The sequence below is a fragment of the Salvelinus sp. IW2-2015 genome, linkage group LG31 (assembly GCF_002910315.2).
Source record: "Salvelinus sp. IW2-2015 linkage group LG31, ASM291031v2, whole genome shotgun sequence".
In the NCBI taxonomy this organism is placed as follows: domain Eukaryota; kingdom Metazoa; phylum Chordata; class Actinopteri; order Salmoniformes; family Salmonidae; genus Salvelinus; species Salvelinus sp. IW2-2015.
Window position 1 is genome coordinate 26,504,298 of NC_036870.1, and position 26,293 is coordinate 26,530,590.

Sequence of the window (26,293 nt, forward strand, 5' to 3'; positions counted from 1 at the left end):
ACTAACGCGAACAGGAATTCTCATGTAGTCTCCATCCACAGAGACATGGATATAGATTAGCAATCCAAGAGCCCACAGATTCTTCTTTATGCTTTTTTAACCACCAGTGTTATAGTATCATGAAGGCTTTAGGACCCTAATTGCTCTCCAAGTGGATGAGACATACAGTACCAGTCAAAAGTTTGGACACACCTTCTCATTCAAGGGTTTGTCTTTTATTTGTACTATTTCAACATAGTAGAAATATTAGTGAAGACATCACAATATGAATAACACATATGGAATCATGTAGTAACCAAAAAGTGTTAAACCTCTTATGGCTCAAAATGAGCAGGTAAGTATAAGCAGTGGAAAGAGGTGGCCATTTCAAACGGCCTCGTACTCAATTCTTGCTCGTACAATATGCATATTATTTATTACCTTTGGATAGAAAACACTTCTAGTTTCTAAAACAGGTTTAATTATTTCTCAAGTGAAACATACCTCTTTTTACAGCCCATTTTCTGTAAAAAGTGACTTTTCCAAGAGCTATGTCTCTCTTCAAGATACTCTCTATAAAAGGCCTTGGCACTTAGGACTGTACAAACACGTCACACATCTTTCCCTGGTTGTCATGCGGAAGTGAGAGAAAAAATGACTTGATTATCTCTGTACGGGGACTGAAAGGAACCTCTTTGAGTGATAAGTGCGCACTTTATATTTTTTTCTGGCGCCGAGGTAGGAAATGGACTGCGCTCCTGGAAAACACTCGTTATAGGTGAATATGACCTCCAGCTTCGATTTCTTTGATACATGTCACAAAATCATCCTAAAGTATGTTTTTTCAATATACTTTAATTAATATTATTGAAATTTATTCTGGACTTTAGACGTGATGCGACGCAAGAATTTTGTCAAGACGGAGAGGTTAGCTGCATGGCCAGTGTGTCATGCTAATTCAACAGGGACATTGTTCGTTCTAGGTCCAAATGAACGGTTCTGACAAGGACCCTTTGGAGAACATTCTGATGGAAAATCAAACAAAGATAAGGACCCAATTTGGGATGCTTTTTCATATATCTGTCGAACTGTGCTATCGCTAGCGTTTGACTAGAATCAATGCTGCTGTGTGTTAGCTATTGTAGTAAGCTAATATAACGATATATTGTGTTTTCGCTGTAAAACCCTTCAGAAATCGGAAATATTGTCTGTATTCCCAAGATCTTTCTCTTTCATTAGCTATCCACCATATATTTTTCTGAAATCTTTTCTGATGTGAAATTAGTAGTTGACGTTGGTGTCTGTTTTCTCTGGCTACTGCCGTGCGATTTCTGACTGTAGCTATGATGGTGGCTAAGATGGTAGCAGTAATGTAAAATGATTTATAGCTAAAATATTCAACTTTTCGAACAAAACATAGATTTATTGTGTAACATGTTATAGGACTGTCATTGAGGGAGTTTTTTCTAGTTATTTAGGTTAGTTCTAGGTTAGTTAGGTTGGCTTTGCATGCTAGCTGCATGCTAGCTGCATGCTACCGGTGCTGTGAAAAATATCTGTCTCTCTTTTTGTATTTGGTGGTGAGCTAACATGAATATATGTGGTGTTTTCGCTGTAAAATTTAAAGAATCTGAAAATATTGTCTGTATTCACAAGATCTTTCTCTTTCATTAGCTATCCACCATATATTTCTCTGAAATCTTTTCTGATGTGAATTAGTAGTTGACGTTGGTGTCTGTTTTCTCTGGCTACTGCCGTGCGATTTCTGACTGTAGCTATGATGGTGGCTAAGATGGTAGCAGTAATGTAACTGATTTATAGCTAAAATATGCATTTTTTTTTAACAAACATAGATTTATTGTGTAACATGTTATAGGACTGTCATCTGAGGTAGTTTTTTTGGGTTATTTAGGTTGGTTTTAGGTTAGTTGGTTGGCTTGTGCATGCTACTTCATCCTACTTGTGCTGTGAAAAATGTCTGTCCTCTTTTTTATTTGGTGGTGAGCTAACATAAATATATGTGGTGTTTTCTCTGTAAAACATTTAAAATCGGACATGTTGGCTGGATTGACAAGATGTTTATCTTTCAAATGCTGTATTTGGACTTGTTAATGTGTGAAAGTTAAATATTTTACAAAAATAGATTTTGAATTTCGCGCCCTGCACTTGCAGTGGCTGTTGTCAATATTAATCCCGACGTCGGGATTTGGTAGATGATAATACAAGTTATACACATGGAATTATAGATATACCTCTCCTTAATGCAACCGCTGTGTCAGATTTCAAAAAAACTTTACGGAAAAAGCAAATCATGCAATAATCTGAGACGGAGCTCAGAACAATAGCCAAATTAGCCGCCATGTTGGGGTCAACAGAAACCAGAAAATACATGATAAATGTTTCCTTACCTTTGATGAACTTCATCAGAATGCAGCCCTAGGAATCCCAGGTCCACAATAAATGCTTGATTTGTTCGATAATGTCCGTTATTTATGTCCAATTAGCTACTTTGGTTAGCACGTTAGCGGTAAACAATTCCAAAGTCACAAAGCGCATCCACTATAACGTGACGAAATGTCCAAAAGTTCCGTAACAGTCAGTAGAAACATGTCAAACGATGTACTGAATCAATCTTTAGAATGTTGTTACATACATCTTGAATAACGTTCCAACCGGAGAATTAGATTGACTTCAGAAGAGCGGAGGTCCTCCTCATGTGAAGGCGCGTGTTCAATGCGTGGTCACCTCATGGCAGTGATTACTAATTCCTGTCTCTTTCGGCCCCCCTTCACAAAAACTCATCAATATCTCGCTGTAATTTCAATGAGAGCTTGGTTGAAAATCTGCCACCTCAGAAACAATTCAAACAGGAAGTGGAACTTCTCAGATTTTTGCCTGCCATATGAGTTCTGTTATACTCACAGACATAATTCAAACAGTTTTAGAAACGTCAGAGTGTTTTCTATCCAATACGAATAATAATATGCATATATTAGCAACTAGTACTGAGGAGCAGGCAGTTTACTATGGGCACCTCTGTGCACCTTTCATCCAAGCTACTCAATACTGCCCCTGCAGCCATAAGAAGTTAACGAGAGAATCACTGACATGATGTTAGCTGGTCCTTTTGTGGCAGGGCTGAAATGCAGTGGAAATATTTTTGGGGTATTCAGTTCATTTGCATGGCAAAGAGGGACTTTGCAATTAATTGCAACTCATCTGATCACTCTTCTTAACATTCTGGAGTATATGCAAATTGCCATCATACAAACTGAAGCAGCAGACTTTGTGAAAATTAATATTTGTGTCATTCTCAAAACTTTTGGCCACGACTGTACATGTGGTATTTTCTGTATCCAGGCATCAGCATCAAAGCTCGGGGAGCTTATCTAGCTGCACTTGATGATTAGAAATGAAGCCATGGACTTCCCAATGAAAACAGAACTAATATGATGACTGACTGCCCTGGGAAGGACCCGAACAGCCTTCTAGCTGGCATAGCATTGACTTGACTTAGTCAAAACTAAACAGTCTTTCTGATTATATATGTATCTGCATCTGCTGAGATCAAATGTACCGTTGATTGTTCGTTCCCACAAAGATCAAAGCCTGAGAGTCAGGATATCTTGTTTTTATCTGCTTATTTGAAAAGTTCCTTAATGAGGAGAGGTGGAGAGAGAGAAAAGAGAAGAGAGGGAGAGAGAGAAAAAGAGAAAGAAAGAGAGAGAGGAAGAGAGAGAGAGTTGTTCAGTCATATTAAAGGATAATAATTGGTTGCTCTCCGCTGTAGATCATGTACAGATTAGAACATGGAGTTTATATGGAGCATTCTATTGTAGGTCCCTTGGGAATGTTTTTTCTCTACAGTAAACAGACCCTTAGAGAATGATCACTCTCTATAATGTACTGCCAACTTCAAATGAATTAGCAGGGTTTTGCTTGATTCAAGTCTGAAGCATCATTCAAGATCTACAGTACCAGGAGGTCTCCACGGTCTGTTCACGGCTTATCTATGTTGGCTTTCATTCAAACAATTCATTTAGGTTGGTATTGCTATAGGCACCACAGCCAGACCTTGACAACACATATCTGTGGTGTCGTTAGTATAACGACAACATTCCCCCCATTTTGTTTTGCAGCGTAAATCTGACCACAGCACACGTGTGGAAACACAGCGACCCAGACCTACCCAGTGATTGTTGGCTTTGGGAAGGTTCACCTGGCATCATTTAATAATCTAGGTTTACTCAGAACACACCTTGGTCTGGGCTGGGTTTACTCCCCCATAACTCAACCGAAGGCCTGCAGAACACACCGTGGTCTTTAGAAGTGCTTGCTGAATCAGGCTGGCCCATCCTGCTGATGAAAACAACTGAATTATTTTGTGTCTCCGTCTGAGTGGGGGCGACTGATTGGTTGTGTGAACAGTGGGCTGTGAGGCGCTGCTGGAGGTATTTTTGGGCGAACCTTTTGAAAACCATCTTTCATGTTCGCTGCTGGAATGGCTGGTGCGTTGAAGCTGCTGTCCCTCCCTGCCACGGCCCACACCTGGGTAGAGCGGAGGGAGGTCTGCACTACTCTCCTGAGGGACTGAGGAGGGGGGGGGGGGGGGGATCACTCAACCTATTGGTTGAAACCAATTTCGAACAAAACTTGTCTCAGGCCTTGGTAAAGAAGTTCCAGAGAAAGCTATGGAGTATGTTGGGCCAGTACCCGAAAGGTTGCTGGATCAAATCCCGAGCTGACAAGGTTAAAAAAAATCTGTCGTTCTGCCCCTGGAAAAGGCAGTTAACCCACTGTTCCCGAGGAGTCCATCATTGTAAATAAGAATTTGTTCTTAACTGACTTGCGTAGTTAAATTAAATAAAAACGAAACTTTTCAAAACATTTAGGGCTTCATAATCTAATCACCCTTTTGACAGAAGACATTTAGTATGAGAGAAATGTGATCTTTTAACATCTCTGATACCATCTTAGAGGCCCTGAAATGACTCTCCTCTGTATTCCGCCCCGTTGAGAATAAACCATGCAGGGCGGCCTGGTCGCTAGGCAATCCCAGCGGCCTTCATCCGCTGGTAATATCGTAATTTCACTTCTCATTAGAAGTGTGTCGAAAGGAATTAGAGCTATCATTTGTTCTGTGATGTACAGCCACGCCATCATCACTGGCAGCTCCTCCTCTAAAGATGGCGGATGGATCTGCTTACCCTTTAGGGTCATATAGTCTCACGGTTTATTACAAGATACCCAACGTCATTCAGCCTGATTAACTTTCCAAGATTCCCAAGAAGCCAGGCTCTCTTTGTTGCTTGCTGGAGATGGGGAATTTAATCAGCTGGATTTAAAAAAGGAGAATGGAATACGCTTTATTGTGTATGAGTGGAAAAATAAAAAAAGAAAGATTTAAATCGCTGAAATACAAATCAGCTTCTCACCACAACTGAAACTGTCACTTTGTGGAAGCAGTCATGCAACAGAACTCTGGAAGAACTTTAGGACAGCAGTCGCTCAGAGATGTTGAGTCACAGGTCCTAGAGGACTAGCTGCCCTGGATCAGGGCTGCTGTCTGTATTTTATGACTTTGCGCAGGCTATCAATATGTATGACAAACTGTCAAAACTCACAACTCATCATTTAGACAGACGGAAGGGTGTGTTGTGTTGTGTGTGTGTGTGTGTGTGTGTTGTGTGTGTGTGTGTGTGTGTGTGTGTGTGTGTGTGTACTGCATACTGACTCATCTACAGTGTTTTCAGAATTTGAGTTACAGCCTGAATTTGAGATGTTGTGTAACCGGCCTACACACAATACCCAATAATGTCAACGTGGAATTAGGTTTTTTGACATATTTACCAATTAATTAAAAAGGAAATGGTGAAATGTCTTGAGTCCGTAAGTATTCAACCCCTTTGTTATGTCAAGCCTAAATAGTCCCGTAATAAGTTGCATGGACTCTGCGCTATAATATTGTTTAACATTATTTTTGTTATTACTACCTCATCTCTGTACCACACATACATCTCTAAGGTCCCTCAGTCGAACAGCGCATTTCAAACTCAGATAAACACCACAAAGACCAGGGAGGATTTCCAATAACTCGCAAAGAAGGGCACCTATTGGTAGATGGATTTTTTAAAAAGCAGTCATTCAAAAACTTTTTACACATTTTGTTGTGTTACAGCCTGAATTTAAAATGGATTAAATTGAGAATGTGTGTCATTGATCTACACACAATACCCCCTAATGTCAAAGTGGAATTTTGTTTGTAGAACATTTTAGAAATGTATAAAAAAAGTAAAGCTGAAATGTCTTGAGTTTAAGTATTCAAGCCCTTTGTTATAGCAAGCCAAAATAAGTTCAGGAGTAAATAGTTGCTTAACAAATCGCATACTAAATTACATGTATTCAGTGTTCAATAATAGTGGTTACCATGATTTTTGAATGACTACCCCATCTTTGTACCCCACACATTTATCTGTAACGTCACTCAATCGAGTAGTGAATTCCAAGCACAGATTCCACCACAAAGACCAGGTAGGTTTTTCAATGGGCACTGATTGGTAGATGTTAGGGCTGGGCGATATGGACTAAAACGCATATCTAAATATGTTCAAACTTATGGGCAATTCATATCTTGATGTTTTAAAACGTTTTCTCTAAGCTACGTTGCATAATTAAAGGTCAATATACAGCATTTCAAACAGTCGGGAATAATCTAATGAAGTCAGGGCTTGTACAGTACAACTATACATAGGCTAAATAAACTCAGCATAAAAAGAAACGTCCTCTCACTGTCAACTGTGTTTTATTTTCAGCAAACTTAACATGGGTAAATATGTGTATGAACATTAACAAGAATCAACAACTGAGACATGAACTGAACAAGTTCCACAGACATGTGACTAACAGAAACGGAATAATGTGTCCCTGAACAACGGGGAGTCAAAATCAAAAGTAACCATCAGTATCTGGTGTGGCCACCAGCTGCATTAAGTACTGCAGTGCATCTCATCCTCATGGACTGCACCAGATTTGTCAGTTCTGGCTTTGAGATGTTACCCCACTCTTCCACCAAGGCACCTGCAAGTTCCTGGACATTTCTGGGGGGAAAGGCCCGAGCCCTTACCCTCCGATCCAACAGGTCCCAGCCGTGCACAATGGGATTGAGATCTGGGCCCTTCGCCGGCCATGGCAGAACGCTGACATTCCTGTCTTGCAGAAAATTACGCACAGAACGATTAGTTTGGCCGGTGGCATTGTCATGGTGTTGAATGCTGAGCTGTAGTCAATGAATAGCATTCTCACATAGGTGTTCCTTTTGTCCAGGTGGGAAAGGGCAGTGTAGAGTGCAACAGAGATAGCATCATCTGTGGATCTGTTAGGGCAGTATGCAAATTGGAGTGGGTCTAGGGTTTCTGGGATAATGGTGTTGATGTGAGCCATGACCAGCCTTTCAAAGCACTTCATGGCTACAGACGTGAGTGCTACGGGTCGGTAGTCATTTAGGCAGGTTACCTTAGCGTTCTTGGGCACAGGGACAATGGTGGTCTGCTTAAAACATGTTGGTATTACAGACTCAGACAGGGAGAGGTTGAAAATGTCAGTGAAGACACTTGCCAGTTGGTCAGCGGATGCTCGCAGTACACATCCTGTTAATAGCTCTAGCCTTTAGCTCAGTGCGGATGTTGCCTGTAATCCATGGCTTCTGGTTGGGGTATGTACGTACGGTCATTGTGGGGACGACGTCATCGATGCACTTATTGATGAAGCCAATGACTGATGTGGTGTACTCCTCAATGCCATCGGAGGAATCCCGGAACATATTCCAGTCTGTGCTAGCAAAACAGTCYTGTAGCTTAGCATCTGCTTCATCTGACCACTTTTTTATTGATCGAGTCACTGGTGCTTCCTGCTTTAATTTCTGCTTGTAAGCAGGAATCAGGAGGATAGAATTATGGTCAGATTTGCCAAATGGAGGGAGAGCTTTGTATGCATCTCTGTGTGTGGAGTAAATGTGGTCCAGAGTTTTTTTCCCCTCTGGTTGCACATTTAACATGCTAATAGAAATTTGGTAAGATGGATTTAAGTTTCCCTGCATTAAAGTCTCCGGCTACTAGGAGCGCCGCCTCTGGGTGAGCGTTTTCCAGTTTGCTTATGTCGGAATACAGCTCATTCAGTGCGGTCTTAGTGCCATTATCAGTCTGTGGTGGTATGTAGACAGCTACGAAAAATACAGATAAAAACTCTCTAGGTAGATAGTGTGGTCTACAGCTTATCATGAGATACTCTAACTCTAAACCTTGAGACTTCCTTAGATATCATGCACCAGCTGTTATTTACAAAAATACATAGTCCGCCACACCTTGTCTTACCAGACGCCGCTGTTCTATCTTGCCGATACAGCGTATAACCAGCCAGCTCACGTATGTTGATAATGTCATTGTTCAGCCACGACTCCGTGAAGCATAAGAATGTTTTGAATGTCCCGTTGGTAGTTTAATCTTCCGCGTAGGTCATCGATTTTACTTTCCAAAGATTGTATGTTTGCTAGCAGAATGGAATGAAGTCAGGGTTTACTCGATCACCTACAAATTCTCAGAAGGCAGCCCGCCCTCTGGCCCCTTTTTCTCTGCCTTCTCTTCACGCAAATGACGGGGATCTGGGCCTGTTCCGGGGAAAGCAGTATATCATTCACATCGGGCTCGTCGGACTCGTTAAAGGAAAAAAAGGATTCTGCCAKTCCGTGGTGAGTAATCACAGTTCTGATGTCCAGAAGTTATTTTTGGTCATAAGAGATGTTGCTGTCGCAGCAACATTATGTACAAAATAAGTAAAAAAATAAGTTACAAACAACACAAAGAAACGAGCAAAAAAACACACTTGGTTAGCAACACGTAAAACGCCAGCCTTGTTCTCCGGCGCCATCTTTCACCGTTATAGTTATAGTGCAATTAATGTATTGTTTAATGTTGTGGTGTGCAGTGGCTTTATTGGCATGCATCAACAACAAAAAAATGGGAGTTTGCCCCACCAAGATTTACATGCTAAATCAGAGAGGTGCCGGGGGCTGCCATAATCGACATCCAGGTCTTCGGCACCAAGGGAACAATGGGTTAACGATTTTTAACTTGTCAGCTCAGGGATTCGATCCAGCAACCTTCCGGTTACTGGCCCAATGCTCTAACCACTACGCTACCTGCCACCCCACACTAGGCTACCTACACAGGCACTGTGTATCAGTGCATACTGCTCTATCATTACTATGACTACCACCAACAACGATTCTACCTCCCTCCCCTATAACAAAACAATTTTCCTTCATAAATACCTGTGTTACGACAACAGCACTATCATTCACATCCTCATCCTCAGCCCTCAAACATCTAGCTCCTCTGGACTGGGGTCCATTCCCAGCCCTCAAACATCTAGCTCCTCTGGACTGGGGTCCATTCCCAGCCCTCAAACATCTAGCTCCTCTAGACTGGGGTCCATTCCCAGCCCTCCAACATTTAGCTCCTCTGGACTGGGGTCCATTCCCAGCCCTCCCAACATCTAGCTCCTCTAGACTGGGGTCCATTCCCAGCCCTCCAACATCTAGCTCCTCTAGACTGGGGTCCATTCCCAGCCCTCCAACATCTAGCTCCTCTAGACTGGGGTCCATTCCCAGCCTCAACATCTAGCTCCTCTAGACTGGGGTCCATTCCCAGCTCTCCAACATCTAGCTCCTCTGGACTGGGGTCCATTCCCAGCCCTCCAACATCTAGCTCCTCTAGACTGGGGTCCATTCCCAGCCCTCCAACATTTAGCTCCTCTAGACTGGGGTCCAGTCCCAGCCCTCCAACATCTAGCTCCTCTAGACTGGGGTCCATTCCCAGCCCTCCAACATCTAGCTCCTATTGACTGGGGTCCATTCACAGCCCTCCAACATCTAGCTCCTCTAGACTGGGGTCCATTCCCAGCCCTCCAACATCTAGCTCCTCTAGACTGGGGTCCATTCCCATCCTCCAACATCTAGCTCCTCTAGACTGGGGTCCATTCCCCAGCTCCTCCAACATCTAGCTCCTCTAGACTGGGGTCCATTCCCGCCCTCCAACATCTTAGCTCCTCTAGACTGGGGTCCATTCCCAGCCCTCCAACATCTAGCTCCTCTAGACTGGTGTCCATTCCCAGCCCTCCAACATCTAGCTCCTCTAGACTGGGGTCCATTCCCAGCCCTCCAACATCTAGCTCCTCTAGACTGGGGTCTATTGTCAGCGAGCCGTCAACTAAATAAACTCGACATCAAACCGCCTCATATTTCACCATACACTGAGACTCCCCCTGGGCGGCCATATTCAAACATAAAGTGAGAAGACGGGAGGCGGTAGGCGAGCTTAGTCAGCAGCACTCAAGAGGCTTGGTGAGACTGCCTGGCCAGCGTTAATCTGTGCCCCCCCTGAGAGGGGCCGTGCCGTGCCGAGGAACAAGCGGTGCCAAGCCTCAGCGTGGTGAATCACAACCTGACCACATGCTTAAGTTAACTGCCGAGCTGTCAGGCGAAGCAGAGAGACGCGTGAGTGAGAGAGATGAGAACAGAAAATGTGTGCGTGTCTATGTGTGCGTGTTCTCAAGTTTATGCATGTGCCCGTCTGTGTGTGTGTGTGTGCACTTTTCGAGCGGGCTGGGTATTGGATAGCTCAGCAGGCTTTAGCTGGCAGATTGCTGGTGCCTACAGGAATGTCTCCAGCGCTCTACAGAGGGGAAATTATCTCGGATGGATCTGATTCCTGCCACCGTCCCAAAACCTCCAACCAGCCCCAGAGCCCCCATTCACCAACAATGAATATCAATACTCACACCCCGCCTCTGACCCCCTATCGGTGTTGATTCAACACTGGTGCTGAGCTGAAGAGTAAAAGCAAATCCTTCAAAACTTCAAGGGGTGGTTTCCTGGACACATATTGAACCTAGTCCTGGACAACAACAAAAATGATCCATTGAGCCAGCTTTTTAGACCAAGACTTAATCTGTGTCTGGGAAACCACCCCCAAAATCAAACACTGGTAAAGACAAAAAAAAAGGTGGATGGTTGTAGTGGCTGAATCAGTCACCTGATATGGAAGTTAACAGACAATTCAATCTTTCTGATTACTATCATCACAATTTAATCTTTGGTGCATTCACACTGAGGCAGTTCCACAGGGATGCTGTCCCATGTTGATTCCAATGTTTCCCACAGTTGTGTCAAGTTGGCTGGAAGTCCTTTGGGTGGTGGACCAGTCTTGCAGTTCTTGACAAAGTGGTGCATCTGACACCAACTACAGCACCCCGTTCAAAGACACTTAAATCTTTTGTCTTGCCCATTCACCCTCGACACAATCCATGTCTCAAGACTTAAAAATCCTTCTTTAACCTGTCTCCTCCCCTTCATCTACACTGATTGAAGTGGATTTAACAAGTGACATCAATAAGGGATCATAGCTTTCACATGATTCGTTTGTCATAGAAAGAGCAGGTGTTCTTAATGTTTTGTACCCTCTGTGTATATTCTTACCCAGAGTTTGAATGCTGAAATCCAGCACAAACACAAACACACAAGGTAAACACATGTGGTACCAAACATACCACACACACAGCTGCTGTTTATTCTGCCGGCAGCACAAATAAAGCTTGTTCAAAGCTAGCCCTGAAGAGCCAGTGTTTACTCACCAGGTTGGTTGGTTAGGGAGCTGTAAAGCATCATCCCAGAGGGATAATCACTAATCACAGACAGACAGAGAGAGAAGGGGGAGACTAAACCACAGGAATGGACACTATGGAACACAAAGCTTTTAGCATCTTATGCTGGAGTATTAAAGGTATGAGGTAATCTGCCTTTGGCCTAAAGAGTATGAAGACTGACTTAAGCAAATAAATCAGAAATACAGACATTGTTATTCTACAAGAAACATAGAATAGAGGAGATGGATCCACTGGTTGCCCTCTAGGTTACAGAGAGATGTTAGTCCCATCCACCAAACTACCAGGAGTAAAACAGGGTAGGGACTCAGGGGGTATGCTAATTTGGTATAGATCACACCTAACCCATTCTATTAAATTAATTAAAACAGGAGAATCTACAACTGGTTTGAAATTCATAGGGAAATGATCTCAAAAGGGAAACTTTTTCTTCTGTATGCTACCTATATCCCCCCCAATTGAACCCTTATCCTTTAATGACAATAGCTTCTCCACCCTAGAGTGGGTGATCAACCATTTCCAGGCCCAGGGACATGTACTAGTCTGCGGTAACCTAAATCCCAGAACTGGACAAGAACCTGACACTCTCAGCACACAGGGGGACAAACACCTACCAGGTGACAGTATTCCCTCCCGAATATGATGTGCCCCCCTAGACACAACAACGACAAAACAACCAACAAAAACGGGTCACAACTCCTGCAGCTCTGTTGCACGCTGGGTCTGTACACAGTCAATGGTAGGCTTCAAGGGGACTCCAATGGTAGGTACACCTATAGCTCATCTCTTGGCAGTAGTATTGTAGACTACTTTATCACTGACCTCAACCCAGAGTCTCTCAGAGCTTTCACAGTCAACTGACACCCTTATCAGACTACAACAAAATCACAGTCTACTTGAACAGAGCAATACTCAATCATGAGGCATCAAAGCTAAAGGAACTGAGTAATATTAAGAAATGCTATAGATGGAAGGAATGTAGTGTGGAAACCTACCAAAAAACTATTAGGCAACAACAAATCCAATCCCTATAGACAACTTCCTGGACAAAATTTGAAGGTGTAAACTTAGCAGTAGGAAGCATGAACAGTATATCTGACCTATCGGCTAACAAGCCAAATTTCAATTCAAGCAGAAAACAAAAGAAAACGAACATCAATGAGAAAGGGTTTGATGAAGAATGCAAAGAAAACCTATTCAACAAAAATCACAGAACCAGGAAACTTTTGCTTACACTTTCACTATGTGGAAACACTAAAACAGCACAGAAATATCCTACACTAAGAAAAAATAAGGAACAGCATGTCAGAAAACAGCTCAATGAATTTGAAGAATCCATAGAATCAAATCACTTTTGGGAAAATTAGAACACACTGAACAAACAACTCTAGAGCTACCTATCCAAACTGTAGAAGTATGGAAAAACCACTTCTCCAACAAAGAACCAAGAACAAAAACATGATCACTGCCTAAATGTAGAATCAGTTATAAAAGACTACCGGAACACACTGGATTCTCCAATTACATTGGATGAGCTACAGGACAAAATAGAAACCCTCCAACCCAAAAAGGCCTGTGGTATTGATGGTATACTAAACGAAATGATCAAATATACAGACCACAAATTCCAATTGGCTATTCTCAAACTCTTCAACATTATCCTTAGCTCTGGGATCTTCCTCAATATTTGGAACCAAGGTATGGTTACCCCAATCCCAAAAAATGGAGACAAATTTGACCCCAATAATTACCGTGGAATCTGTGTCAATAGCAATCTAAAAAAAATCCTCTGCAGTATCATCAACAGCAGACAACATTGTATCAGTGAAAACAATGTGTATACTCCCTGCACACCTTTATTTACAAGTAAATAAAACAAATCAAGCCTTCTCATGCTTTGCTGATTTCAAAAAAGTTTTTGACAAAATGTGGTATGAGGTTCTACTATACAAATTGGTGTAAAGCTGTGTTGGAGGAAAAACAAATGACATTATAAAATCAATGTACACAAACAAGTGTGCAGTTAAAATTGGCAATAAACACACAGATGTCTTTCCTCAGGGCAGTGGGGTGAGACAGGGATGCATATTGAGCCCCAACCTCTTAGCAATTTACAGTGCATTCGTAAAATATTCAGACTCCTTGAATTTTTCAATTTTTTCTTACGTTATAGCCATATTCTAAAATGGATTAAATATAATTTTTTCCCTCATCAATATGCAAACAATACTCCATAATGACAAAGAAAAGACATGTCTTTTTGGGTGGGGAAAACCCCCGGAAATAGCACAATTACATCATTATTCAGACCCTTTACTCAGTACTTTGTTGAAGCACCTTTGGCAGTGATTACAGCCTCAAGTCTTGGGTATGACGTTACAAGCTTGGCACACCTTTATTTGGGGAGTTTTTCCCATTCTTCTCTGCAGATCCTCTCAAGCTCTGTCAGGTTGGATGGGTAGCCTCGCTGCACAGCTATTTTAAGGTCTTTCCAGAGATGTTCGATTGGGTTCAAGTCCGGGCTCTTCCTGGGCCACTCAAGGACCTTCAGAGACATGTCCCGATGCCTCTCCTGCATTGTCTTGGCTGTATGCTTTGTCTTGTTGGAGGGTGAACCTTGGCCCCAGTCTGAGGTCCTGAATGCTTTGGAGCAGGTTTTCATCAACAATCCCTCTGTATATTGCACCGTTCATCTTTCCCTCGATCCTTACTAGTCTCCCAGTCCCTGCCGCTGAAAAATATCCCCTCAGCATGATGGTGCCACCACCATGCTTCACCGTAGGGATGGTGTCAGTTTACTCCGGATGTGACGTTTGGCAATCAGGCCAAATAGTTCAAGCTTGGTTTTGTCAGACCAGATAATCTTGTTTCTCTTGGTCAGAGTCCTTTAGGTGCCTTTTGGCAAACTCCAAGTGGGCTGTCATGTGCCTTTTACTGAAGAGTGGCTTCCATCTGGCCACTCTACCATAAAGGCCTAATTGGTGGAGTGCTGCAGAGATGGTTGTACTTCTGGCAGGTTCTCCCACCTCCACCCTAGGAACTCTAGAACTCTCTCTTAGAGTGACCATCGGGTACTTGGTCACCTCCACGGATTGCTCAGTTGGCTGGGCTGCCAGCTATAGGAACAGTCTTGGTGATTCCAAACTTCTTTCATTTAAGAATGATGGAGGCCACTGTGTTCTTGGGGACCTTCAATGCTGCAGACATTTTTGGTACCCTTCCCCAGATCTTTGCCTCGACACAATCCTGTCTCGGAGCTCTACGGACAATTCCGTCAACATCATGGCTTGGTTTCTGCTCTGACATGCACTGTCAACTGTGGAACCTTCAATAGACAGGTGTGTGCCTTTCCAAATCATGTCCAATCAATTCAATTTACAACAGGTCGACTCCAATAAAGTTGTAGAAACATCTCAAGGATGATCAATGGAAACAGGATGCACCTGAGTTCAGTTTCAAGTCTCATAGCAAAGGGTCTGAATACTTATGTAAATAAAAAATCTGGTTATTATTTTCAATTCATTTGTCATTATGGGGTATTGTGTGTAGATTGATGAGGAAAAATAATAATGTAGTCAATTTTAGAAAAAGGCTGTAACATAACAAAATTAGGAAAAAGTCACGGGGTCTGAATACTTTCTGAATGCACTGTATATCAATTAATTGGTGAGGGCACAAGAACAGTCTGCAGCACCCGGCATCACCCGGCATGGACTCGGAAATCAAATGTCTACTGTTTGCTGATGATCTGGTGCTTCTGTCCCCAACCAAGGAGGGCCTACAGCAGCAGCTAGATCTTCTCCACAGATTCTGTCAGACTTGGGCCCTGAACATCAGTAAGACAAAAATAATGGTGTTCCAAAAAAGTTCCAGTTGCCAGGACAACAAATACAAATGATATCTAGACACCGTTGCCCTAGAGCACACAAAGAACTCTACCTATCTCGACCTAAACATCAGCACCACAGGTAACTTCCACAAGGCTTTGAACGATCTAACAGACAAGGCAAGAAAGACCTTCTATGCCTTCAAAAGGAACATAAAACCCTACATCCCAATTAGGATCTGGCCAAAAATACTTCAATAAATTACAGAACCCATTGCCCTCTATGGKTGTGAGGCCTGGGGTCGACTCACCAACCAATAATTCACTAAATGAGACTAACACCCAATTGAGACTCTGCCTGCAGAATTCTGCAAAAATATGCTTTGTGTACAACGCAAAACCCCAAACAATGCATGCAGAGCAGAATTAGGACTATACCCACTGGTTATCAAAATCCGGAAAAGAGCTACAACCACCTAAAAGGAAGCGATGCCCACACATTCCACCACAAAGCCATCACCTACAGAGAGATGAACCTGGAGAAGAGTCCCTTCAGCCAGCTGGTTCTGAGGCTCTGTTCACAAACACAAACAGACCCCACAGAGCCCCAGGCCAGCAACACAATTAGACCCAACCAAATTATGAGAAAGCAAAAAGAGAACTATTTGACACATTGAAAAGATTTAACAAAAAAACTGAGCAAATTGGAATGCTATCTGTCCCGAAACAGAGAGTACAATGTGGCAGAATACCTGACCACTGTGACTGACACAAAATTAAGAAAATACTTGACTATGTACAGACTCAGTGAGCATAGCCTTGCTACCGAGCGAGGTCGCCATCGACAGACCTGGCTCTCAAGAGAAGAGATGAGGTGGAAACTGAGCTACACTTCCTAACCACCTGCCAAATGTATGACCACATTAGAGACACATATTTACTACAGATTACACAGACCCACAAAGAATTTGAAAACAAATCCAACATTCATAAACTCCCATATCTGTTAGGCGAAATACCACAATCTGCAGTCACAGCAGCAAGGTTTGTGGCCCGTTGCCATGAAAACAGGGCAACCAGTGGAGCACAAACAACACTGTAAATACAACCAATACTAATCTGTTTATTTATCTCCCCCCACTATTTGTACTACAACTATTTGCACATTGCTAAAACACTGCTAAACACATAGCTGATAATATAACACTTGAAATGCCTTAATCTTTTTAAAACCTTTTTGAGTGCAATGTTTACTGCTAATTTCTAATAGATTGTGTTGATGTTGTTAAATTTGTTTCTTCTTACTTTTGTTTATTTCAATTTCCGTGGCAATGCAAACCTATGTTTCCCATGCCAATAAAGCCCCTTTGAATTGAATTGAGAGAGAGCGAGAGACAGAATTTGATTGAAATTCTATGCTAGCTAGCATTAGCAGCACCCTCCTTGCTGGAGGGCCTAATAACTGCTGGAGGTGAACAGTGGTCAGGTTACATGGGTGGCTGGGTAATGGGGTCAAGGTGATCTCTATCAGATGTCAGTGGAAAAGCGGTTGAATTTGAGACCTGGTGCTCAGACTGGCAGAGTTCAGAAATGTGATCGATCGGTTTGTCCTTTTCTATACAGAGTTTTATCAGGGAGCCCTGGCTTTGAGAAAGTGGTGTAGAACAAGGAGGAGGGATAGAGGGATACAGGGATGGAGAGATGGTAGGAAGGGCTAGGTTCCTGGATCCAGATTAAGCTCCTGGACTAAAAAAACATGCTCAATGGAGTATTTTAAAGGAAAGTGCTTTCCAGTTGAGGAATGGGCATAATCTGAGTCTGGGAAACAGTTCCTTTTCTACAGTCTAGTGCCCTCAAACTCAACTCTGGACCTCGAAGCCAGTTCCACTGCATGAGTTCATTGTTCCCCTCTAATCAGGGACTGATTTAGACCTGGGACACCAGGTGTGTGCAATTAATTATCAGGTAAAACAGAAAACCAGCAGGCTCCAGACCTCGTAGGGTCAGAGTTAAGTACCCCTGGCCTTAAAGACCATAAAGAATTTAGCAAAATGTGGTTTAGAAAGAAGTATGGATTAAATTGAGTATTTTTTTTATTTTTTTTATTAACTAGGCAAGTCAGTTAAGAACAAATTCTTATTTACAATGACGGCCTACCAGGGAACAGTGGGTTAACTGCCTTGTTCAGGGGCAGAATGACAGATTTTTAACTTGTCAGCTCGGGGATTCGATCTAGCAACCTTTCGGTTACTGGGCCAACGCTCTAACCACTAGGCTACCTGCCGCCCCAATGGGGAGAGGATGGGGAGAGGGGAAGGAGAAAAAGAGGGGGAAGACTTCACTCTCTCTTTCCTGATAGGCTGGTGGCAGCCAGTCTGGTGTCTTAGACATGGAAATTGAGACAGCCACTAAGATATGTCTCCTCAGTCTGAGTGTCATACATATTGGCATGCAAGTCATTGACAGAATTTGCTTTTAAATCAAACCAAGTCAAGGTAGCAAACGGGAGCTAAACTACAAGGATTCCTCTGCAAATTGAAACGCGGTGCGTAATTGACTTTATAATGTGTTTACAAATGAGGTCTCTCCCTCGTGTGTGTTTGTGCGTTTATGCAGTTGTGTGTGTGCGTGCGTGCGTGTGCGTGCGTGTGTGTGCGTTTATCAGTTTGTGTGTGTACTCACCCATAAGAGAATACAGTTTATAATCTGAATGTCCCTTTTTGTAATTATGCCGGGGGAGATTGCAAATGACTGGTAATAAAGTCAAGCCCAATCTGCATTATCACTTTAAATGAATGTACACTGCTAATGTAAACACTGATCTTGATTCTTAATCATCACAAAGTCAGTACATAGTATATACACATAAACGCTAATAATGAAAATATTGATTTAATAAAGTGGTTTAAATTAGGAGAAGAAAACAAAAGGGGAAGAGAGCAGGCTGTAGAGGTTTTACTGTGAGAGAGAGAGAGAGAGAGAGAGAGAGAGAGGGTAGAGAGAGAGGAGAGAGGAGAGAGAGAGAGAGAGAAGAGAGAGAGAGAGAGAGAGAGAGAGAGAGAGAGAGATAGTGAGAGAGAGAGAGAGGAGAGAGATAGTTGAGGAGAGGAGAGGGATAGTGAGGAGAGAGAGGGATAGTGAGAGAGATGGGATAGTGAGAGAGAGGGATAGTGAGAGAGAGGAATAGTGAGAGAGAGAGAGGGAGAGAGGAGAGGGAGTAGGGAGAGGGAGAGTGAGAGGGAGAGAGAGAGGGAGAGTGAGAGGGAGAGAGAGAGGGATAGTGAGAGGGGAGAGAGCGGGGATCAGTGAGAGGAGAGAGAGAGGATAGAGTGGAGGGGAGGAGACGAGAGGGATAGTGGAGAGGGAGAGAGAGAATGGATAGTGAGAAAGTGAGTGAGAGAGGGAGGGATAGTGAGAAAGTGAGTGAGAGAGGGAGGGATAGTGAGAAAGTGAGTGAGAGAGGGAGGGATAGTGAGAAAGTGAGAGAAAGAGATAACTTTTGGGAAATGAAGAGGATGTATCTCAAGTGATGAATGATTTATCGACCCTAATTAATGTTGTACTTCCAACAAAAGACTAAAAGCTTTTTCCAATACATTTGAAAGTTAAAAAAGGGAGTTATGCTATGAAAATGGAGATAGAATGAGTCGATGTAAAGGGACTAGAGAGAGCGTCTCTGTGTTTCCGCCGCCAGCTGAAGCGAGGATGTTTTAAATAGCGCTTAATCAAGCGGACAGGGTTAGACACAAAGTGGTATCATTATGCTCTCTCTGTGTAAAAGGCCTCACACCACTTTAGTCTCCTGAGAAGAGCGGATCTCTCTCCCTCTCCCCTGATCCGACATGCGTTTGTGCACTGTTTTGTTTTACAGCCCCTCTCTCCAGTCTGCACCTCTTATCTTCCTCTCAGAGCTCAATGTCCCCGGTCACGTGATCTAACAGCCCTGACAGACATCCCTCCTCCCTACAGTATCAACAGAAATGGGCTATGCTGGACCACACAAGTGTGTGTACGTGTGTGTGTGCCTGGCGATGTGTGTTCTCACAGACGTTTTTTTCAGGGCTGACAGTTTTCAGAAATTTAGAGGCCCCTCTGCTAACAGTCACAAACCCCACCTTCAGTGCCCCCTTCAGTGCGATGCAGGTAATGGATCAAATGAATCAGCTACAGCAGATGAATATGAGGAGGATACACAACTGTGTGGTTGTCCCTCATCTGACAACACATTATCTCGCCCATAGTGTGTTCATGAGAAGCACCGAATGAAGACTGAAAACTCACCCGTGACCTTTCGTGACCTCTTGCAGCCATCGACTGACTGATAGACCGACCTTACGTCATCACGCTTTGGTGATCGTCGTGACAACCTGTCACTTCAGCACTACCCCGAATTGACCGCCCCTTCCAGAATGTTCTCCCCCTCGGGACCTAGTGGTTCAACTCAGAGGAGACTTCTTTAAAGTGAGAGATAACCACTGAGTAATCAACTACTTCAAAGATGTGTTCCAAAATGAGAAAAATAAAGGAAGAACTAGAAATGGAAGAAGCAGAATACACAGCATACAAGAGAATGGCCTCAACTGAGTCTCACTCACCGTTGAAGTATGTTGGTATTCTCCTGGCCATAGCCTTCTTTCTCAGATGGCGTTAATCACAAGGAGACAGGAAAGCAAGAGTCAACACAAATGGTTCAGTCGAAGGTTGAATTGATGGCTGGATTACATTGTATCATATGTGAAACTGAGGTCAGTAGGGATAAAGGAGACAGAGAAGGGTGAGAGAGAAATAGAGACATATAGAGAGAGGAGAGGGGAGAGATTAAGAGGGAGAGATAGAGAGGGAGAGGGACAAGCGAGTGAGAAAAAGGAAGAGAAGCAAGCTAGAAAAAGAAAGGACAGTGGTGATGAGCATGAACGCCCAGTAATGACAACTCAGGGTGTTGTTGTATTGTGGATCGTCCCTGGTCTGGTGGTCTCCTGAGAGTTCTTAATGGATACTGTTGTTGAGTCCCAAATGGCACCCTATTCCCTACATAGAGTCTTATGGACAGGATATAATGACCCTTAATGAGGGATAAGGCCACAGACGGCGAGCAGTGAGCACTTTCGCCCCATTTCCCTCTTAGATAACACACACAGGCAGGGCCGGAATTGATGGACATTTAAAGCAGGTAAGAGGAAATAGGTGCATTAGAGGAAGAGAGACAGAAATAGAGAGATTGAGGAGATAGGAGAGGGAGGAGAGAGGAGAGAGAGAGAGAGGGAGGAGAGAGAAGAGAGAAGAGAGGAGAGAGAGAGAGAGAGAGAGAGAGAGAGAGAGAGAGAGAGAGAGAGAGAGAGAGAGAGAGAGAGAGAGAGAGAGAGAGAGAGAAAAGATAGATTTAGAGTTAGATAAACTTGGATTTTTTGTCAGGAACATATACGGGATGCTACCCTCTACAACATAACCTTCACTCCAAATCAAAACTCAAAACCTAAAATCTGATTATGGACGGAATTACAGAATCACAGAATCACCTGGAAGGCTTACAACTACCAAAGATTATTATTCCAACACAATACAGCAAATGCTCTGGAAAACAACAGAAACCTGAAAACACCATCCAAYCAGGAACTGAGTGAGTAATGTTTAGTCTGAAGCTATATTTTATTTCCAAAAGTCAAGATGAAAAATACATTACATTACTTTATAAGGACTGAATTAGCACTGACGTGTCAAGTGAGAGGTGTCAAAGCCCTTTAGCCCAACAATGGCAGGAGAGTCGCACAGTCTACTCCAACCAAATGGAGAGGCCTTAGAAGCTGCCTCCCGCTGTTCAGAGGTAATTCAAATACAGTACTCTGTGTATGTAAAGAATGATAAGACACGATAAGAGCACAAAATAAAGCTCCTTATGGAAAATCAAGAGACACTTTTTGCTGACTATTATAAAAATGGGAACATCAGCAACCTCATCTTCCACACAGACCATCCCCTGGCATGACACTGTGCTATATTAGCACACTACCCCTCTGTTAAGAGAGGGGGTGTTAACGAGGAGTGGAAACTCAGGATACTAGACAACGAGGACTCTGAGTTAATATAAATCTCTATAAGTCTGGAACAGTATTRGTACAGGGCAACCCCAAACAGTTTCAGCTGGACTTTCACCTAATCAAAGAATTAGCTCAGCAGGAGAAGCTCTCCCTTGAGAAAGATACCCCCACCCCGAGCGGGTCAGACCAGACCTCTTCATTATATAACCCCACAGACGAGCAACCCCAAGCGGAAAGTCAACCTCCCAGCACAGAGTACTAACCCCTCATTGAAATKAAGGATACATTTACCCAGTCAGCACAGACCCAGACARCAGTCCAGCACAACAACACCCCCTTAACYAGACCCGGAGAGCTGGAGGTGGAGAGAGACATATCTGCACTCTGGACTGTGGTGAGACAACTTCAACAGGAGAAAAAGCAGGAGCAGGAGAAGAACAGAGTACTAGAGGAGAGGATCAGACTGCTGGAGGAGAGGGTGAGGGGGATGGCATGTGACAGAGAACGACCCACTAGAGAGGTGGCCACCCCCGCAGAGAAGCYAGCAGAACAGCCCACCTCAGCTCCCGACAAAAGTCTTRACACCACAGCAGAACAGTCCACCCCAGACCCTGACCATGTCGACATCACAGCGGGACAGACACATGAAGAAGCCCGGTCCCAAGGGATGTCACCCCCTCTGATCACACCTGTCAGCCCTCCTGACAACCCCCCCACACCCACTGAGGACAAACACAAGACACAGATTGTACTCCTTTGAGCACATTGAGGACCCACGCCGAAAGGACCTACATCAAGACAACAACACCACCAGCCACATCCACACCCCCACCCAATCAACACCCACCCAAGTCAACCATGCCCACACCCCATTTAGGCCCCCCTCAGATCAGACCTATGCCCCTCCTGCCCACCCCAAGCACCCCACCTCCGCAAAGAGGGCCTCAACATGGAAGTCACACATACGCCCAGGCCGTGAGCAGGCAAACAGGCCCAACACCCACTCTTACRCTARCCCAAGCTAATGGCATGTACCAGATGCTCAGCAGGCTCTGCTCACACTTACTGGCCTGAGGCCAAACCACACAACTAACAACATTGGACCCTTTATGGAACACAAAGCCTTCACTATCTCATCCTGGAATATGCAAGGCCTGAGGTCATCTGCCTTTGGCCTAAAGAGCAGGAACCTGGACTTCATCAAAGAAATCGGAAATACAGACACTGTCATCCTACAAGAAACATGGTATAGAGGAGACGGACCCACTGGTTGCCCTCTAGGTTACAGAGAGCTGGTAGTCCCATCCACCAAACTACCAGGTGTGAAACAGGGAAGGGACTCAGGGGGTATGCTAATTTGGTATAGAGCAGACCTAGCTCCCTCCATTAAATTAATCAAAACAGGAACACTTKACATTTGGCTAGAAATTCAAAAGGAAATGATCTTAAGAGAGAAAAATGTCTTTCTGTGTGCTACCTATATCACCCCACTAGAATCCCCATACTTTAATGAAGAAAGCTTCTCCATCCTGGAGTGGGAAATTATTCATTTCCAGGCCCAGGGACATGTACTCGTCTGTGGCAACCTAAATGCCAGAACAGGACAAGAACCTGACACCCTCAGCACACAGGGGGACAAACACCTACCTGGAGGTGACAGCATTCCCTCCCCCATATGCCCCCCTAGGCACAACTATGACAACATAACCAACAAAAACGAGTCACAGCTCCTGCAGCTCTGTTGCACGCTGGGTCTGTACATAGTCAATGGTAGGCTTCGAAGGGACTCCTATGGTAGGTACACCTATAGCTCATCACTTGGCAGTAGTACTGTAGACTACTTTGTCACTGACYTCAACCCAGAGTCTCTCAGAGCGTTCACAGTCAGCCCACTGCAGCCCTATCAGATCACAGTAAAATCACAGTCTACTTGAACAGAGCAATACTCAATCATGAGGCATCAGTGCTGAATAAACTGCATAATATTAAGACATGCTACAGATGGAAGGAATGTAGTGTAGAAACCTACCAGAAAACAATTAGTCAACAACAAATTCAATCCCTTTTAGACAACTTCCTGGACAAAACATTCCACTGTAATAGTGAAGGTGTAAACTTGACAGTAGAAACTCTTAACAGTATACTTGACCTCTCAGCTTCCCTATCAAATATAAAAATTCCAACAGAAAATCGAAGAAAACTAACAGCAATGACAAATGGTTTGATGAAGAATGCAAAAACCTAAGAAAGAAATTGAGAAACCTGTCCAACCAAAAACATAGAGACTCATAAAACCTGAGTCTACRCCTTCACTATKGTGAATCACTAAAACACTGCAGGAATACACTATAGAAAAAGAAGGAACAGCATGTCAGAAATAAGCTCAATGTAATTGAAGAATCCATAGACTCTAACCACTGCTGGGAAAATTGGAAAACACTAAACAAACAACAACACAAATTATCTATCCAAAATGGAGATAAATCACTTATCCTGTCTTTTTGGCCCTATAACAAAGAACAAACAGCAAAAACATATACATGATCAAATACTTTGACTATGTACAGACTCAGTGAGCATAGCCTTGCAATTGAGAAAGTCCGCCGTAGGTAGACCTGGCTCTCAAGAGAAGACAGGCTATCTGCACACTGCCCACAAAATGAGGTAGAAACTGAGCTGCACTTCATAACCTCCTGCCAAATGTATGACCATATTAGAGACACATATTTCCCTCAGATTACACAGATCCACAAAGAAATTGAAAAAGAARCCTTATTTTGATAAACTCCCATATCCACTGGGTGAAATACCACAGTGTGCCACCACAGCAGCAAKATTAGTGACCTGTTGCCACAAGAAAGGGGCAACCAGTGAAGAACAAATACCATTGCAAATACAACCCATATTTATGTTTTTTTATTTTCCCTTTTGTACTTTAACCATTTGCACATCGTTACAACACTGTATATATACATAATATGACATTTGTAATGTCTTCATTCATTTGGAACTTCTGTGAGTGTAATGTTTACTGTTCATTTTTATTGTTTATTTCACTTTTGTATATAATCTACTTAACTTGCTTTGGCAATGTTAACATATGTTTCCCATGCCAATAAAGCGCCTTGAATTGAATTGAGATTGAGGGGAGAGGAGACGGAAGGAAGAAGAGAGAGAGAGAGCGAGGGGGAGAGAGATTGAGGGGGGAGAGAGCAGGGATTGGGGGGGGGATGAGAGATTGAGGGGAGAGAGGAGAGAGAGAGGGAGAGGAGAGAGATTGAGGGGAGAAGAGAGAGATGAGAGAGGGAAGAGAGAGGAGAGAAAGAGGAGAGGAGAAGAGAAGAAGAGAGAGAGGGAGAGGGGGAGAAGAGAGAGAGAAGTGAGGAGAGAGAGAGGAGAGAGAGAGAGAAGAGAGAGAGGACGAGAGAGAGATGAGAGAGAGAGGACAGAGAGAGAGAGGAGAGAGAGAGAGAGAAGACAGAGAGAGAGAGAGAGAGAGAGAGGGGAGGGGGGGGGAGAGAGAGAGAGAATGAGGGAGAGAGAGAGAGGAGAGAGAGAAGAGGGAAAGAGAGAGAGAGAGAGCGAGAAAGACAGTTTGAAAATGGAGAATTTTTGCCTACCATTTGGATGAGGCTCTCCTGGTTCTGTTCAGTGTTTTCTCAGTCGCTGCTGATCAAACCCAGACCTGATGATTCATACTGCAGAAGACACACACACAGGCACATTAAATTGGCGCACACAGAACACACACAGACACACACACAATCTAACCACAAACTAATCTTAGGATAGAATAGAGATTAGAGGGGGAAGCTATATCTTCTCAGTTTGGAGCATTGTGAATGACTCTCCATCTCTCTAGCGGTTAAGAGTGTTTGGCCAGTACCGAAAGGTCGCTGGTTCGAATCCCCGAATCGGCAAGGTAGAAAATCTGCTGTTCTGACCTTGAGCAAGGCAGCTTACCCCCAAAACATCCTGGGCGCCGAGATGTGAACTTGATTAAGGCAGCCCCCCACCACCTCTCTGATTCAGAGGGGTTAAATGTGGAAGACACCATGACGTGAACATTGATTAAGGCAGCCCCCCACACCTCTCTGATTCAGAGGGTTAAATGTGGAAGACACCATTTCAGTTGAATACATTCAGTTTACAACTGATAGTATCCCTCTTTCCCTCTTCCTACATGAAAGTAGGCCGTAGCTGCTCCACCACAAGAGTAGGGCCTCGCAGCCTGTCTCTACAAACCAATACCATGACAGAGTAGGGCCTGCAGCCCTGTTCTCACACCACATTCCAACGTACCACGCTCTAACAAGTCATGCGAGTAGGGCCTGCGCCTGTCTCACACCACAGATTACATGACAAGAGTAGGGCCTGCAGCCTGTTCTCACACCACTATTACCCATGACAGAGTAGGGCCTGCAGCCTGTCTCACACCACATTACCATGGCAGAGTAGGGGCATGTAGCTAGTATCATACCACATTACCATGACAGAGTAGGGCCTGCAGCCAGTCTCACACCACATATCCGTCCTTGTCTGAACCAATATTCACCATTACCAAAAAAGGTGTTGTTTTGATTTACTGATGTGAAAGTGACAATAGAGAAGATAAGTGTCTAGAAGATCACACTGCAGTTTTTGAAGGATGCAGTTTATGGGTCTCAACACTACTCCACTAATAACGGGGCTGGAGCACCAGTCTTACCCAGCAGAAAGGGGCAACAGGCCTGGCTGG

The 26,293-nt window shown here is 43.7% G+C and overlaps 1 pseudogene; it reads right to left on the reverse strand.

The window, feature by feature from the left end:
- The window catches only part of LOC111955777 (syndetin-like), a 322,304-nt pseudogene that overhangs the window by 52,548 nt on the left and 243,463 nt on the right, over window positions 1–26,293 (reverse strand).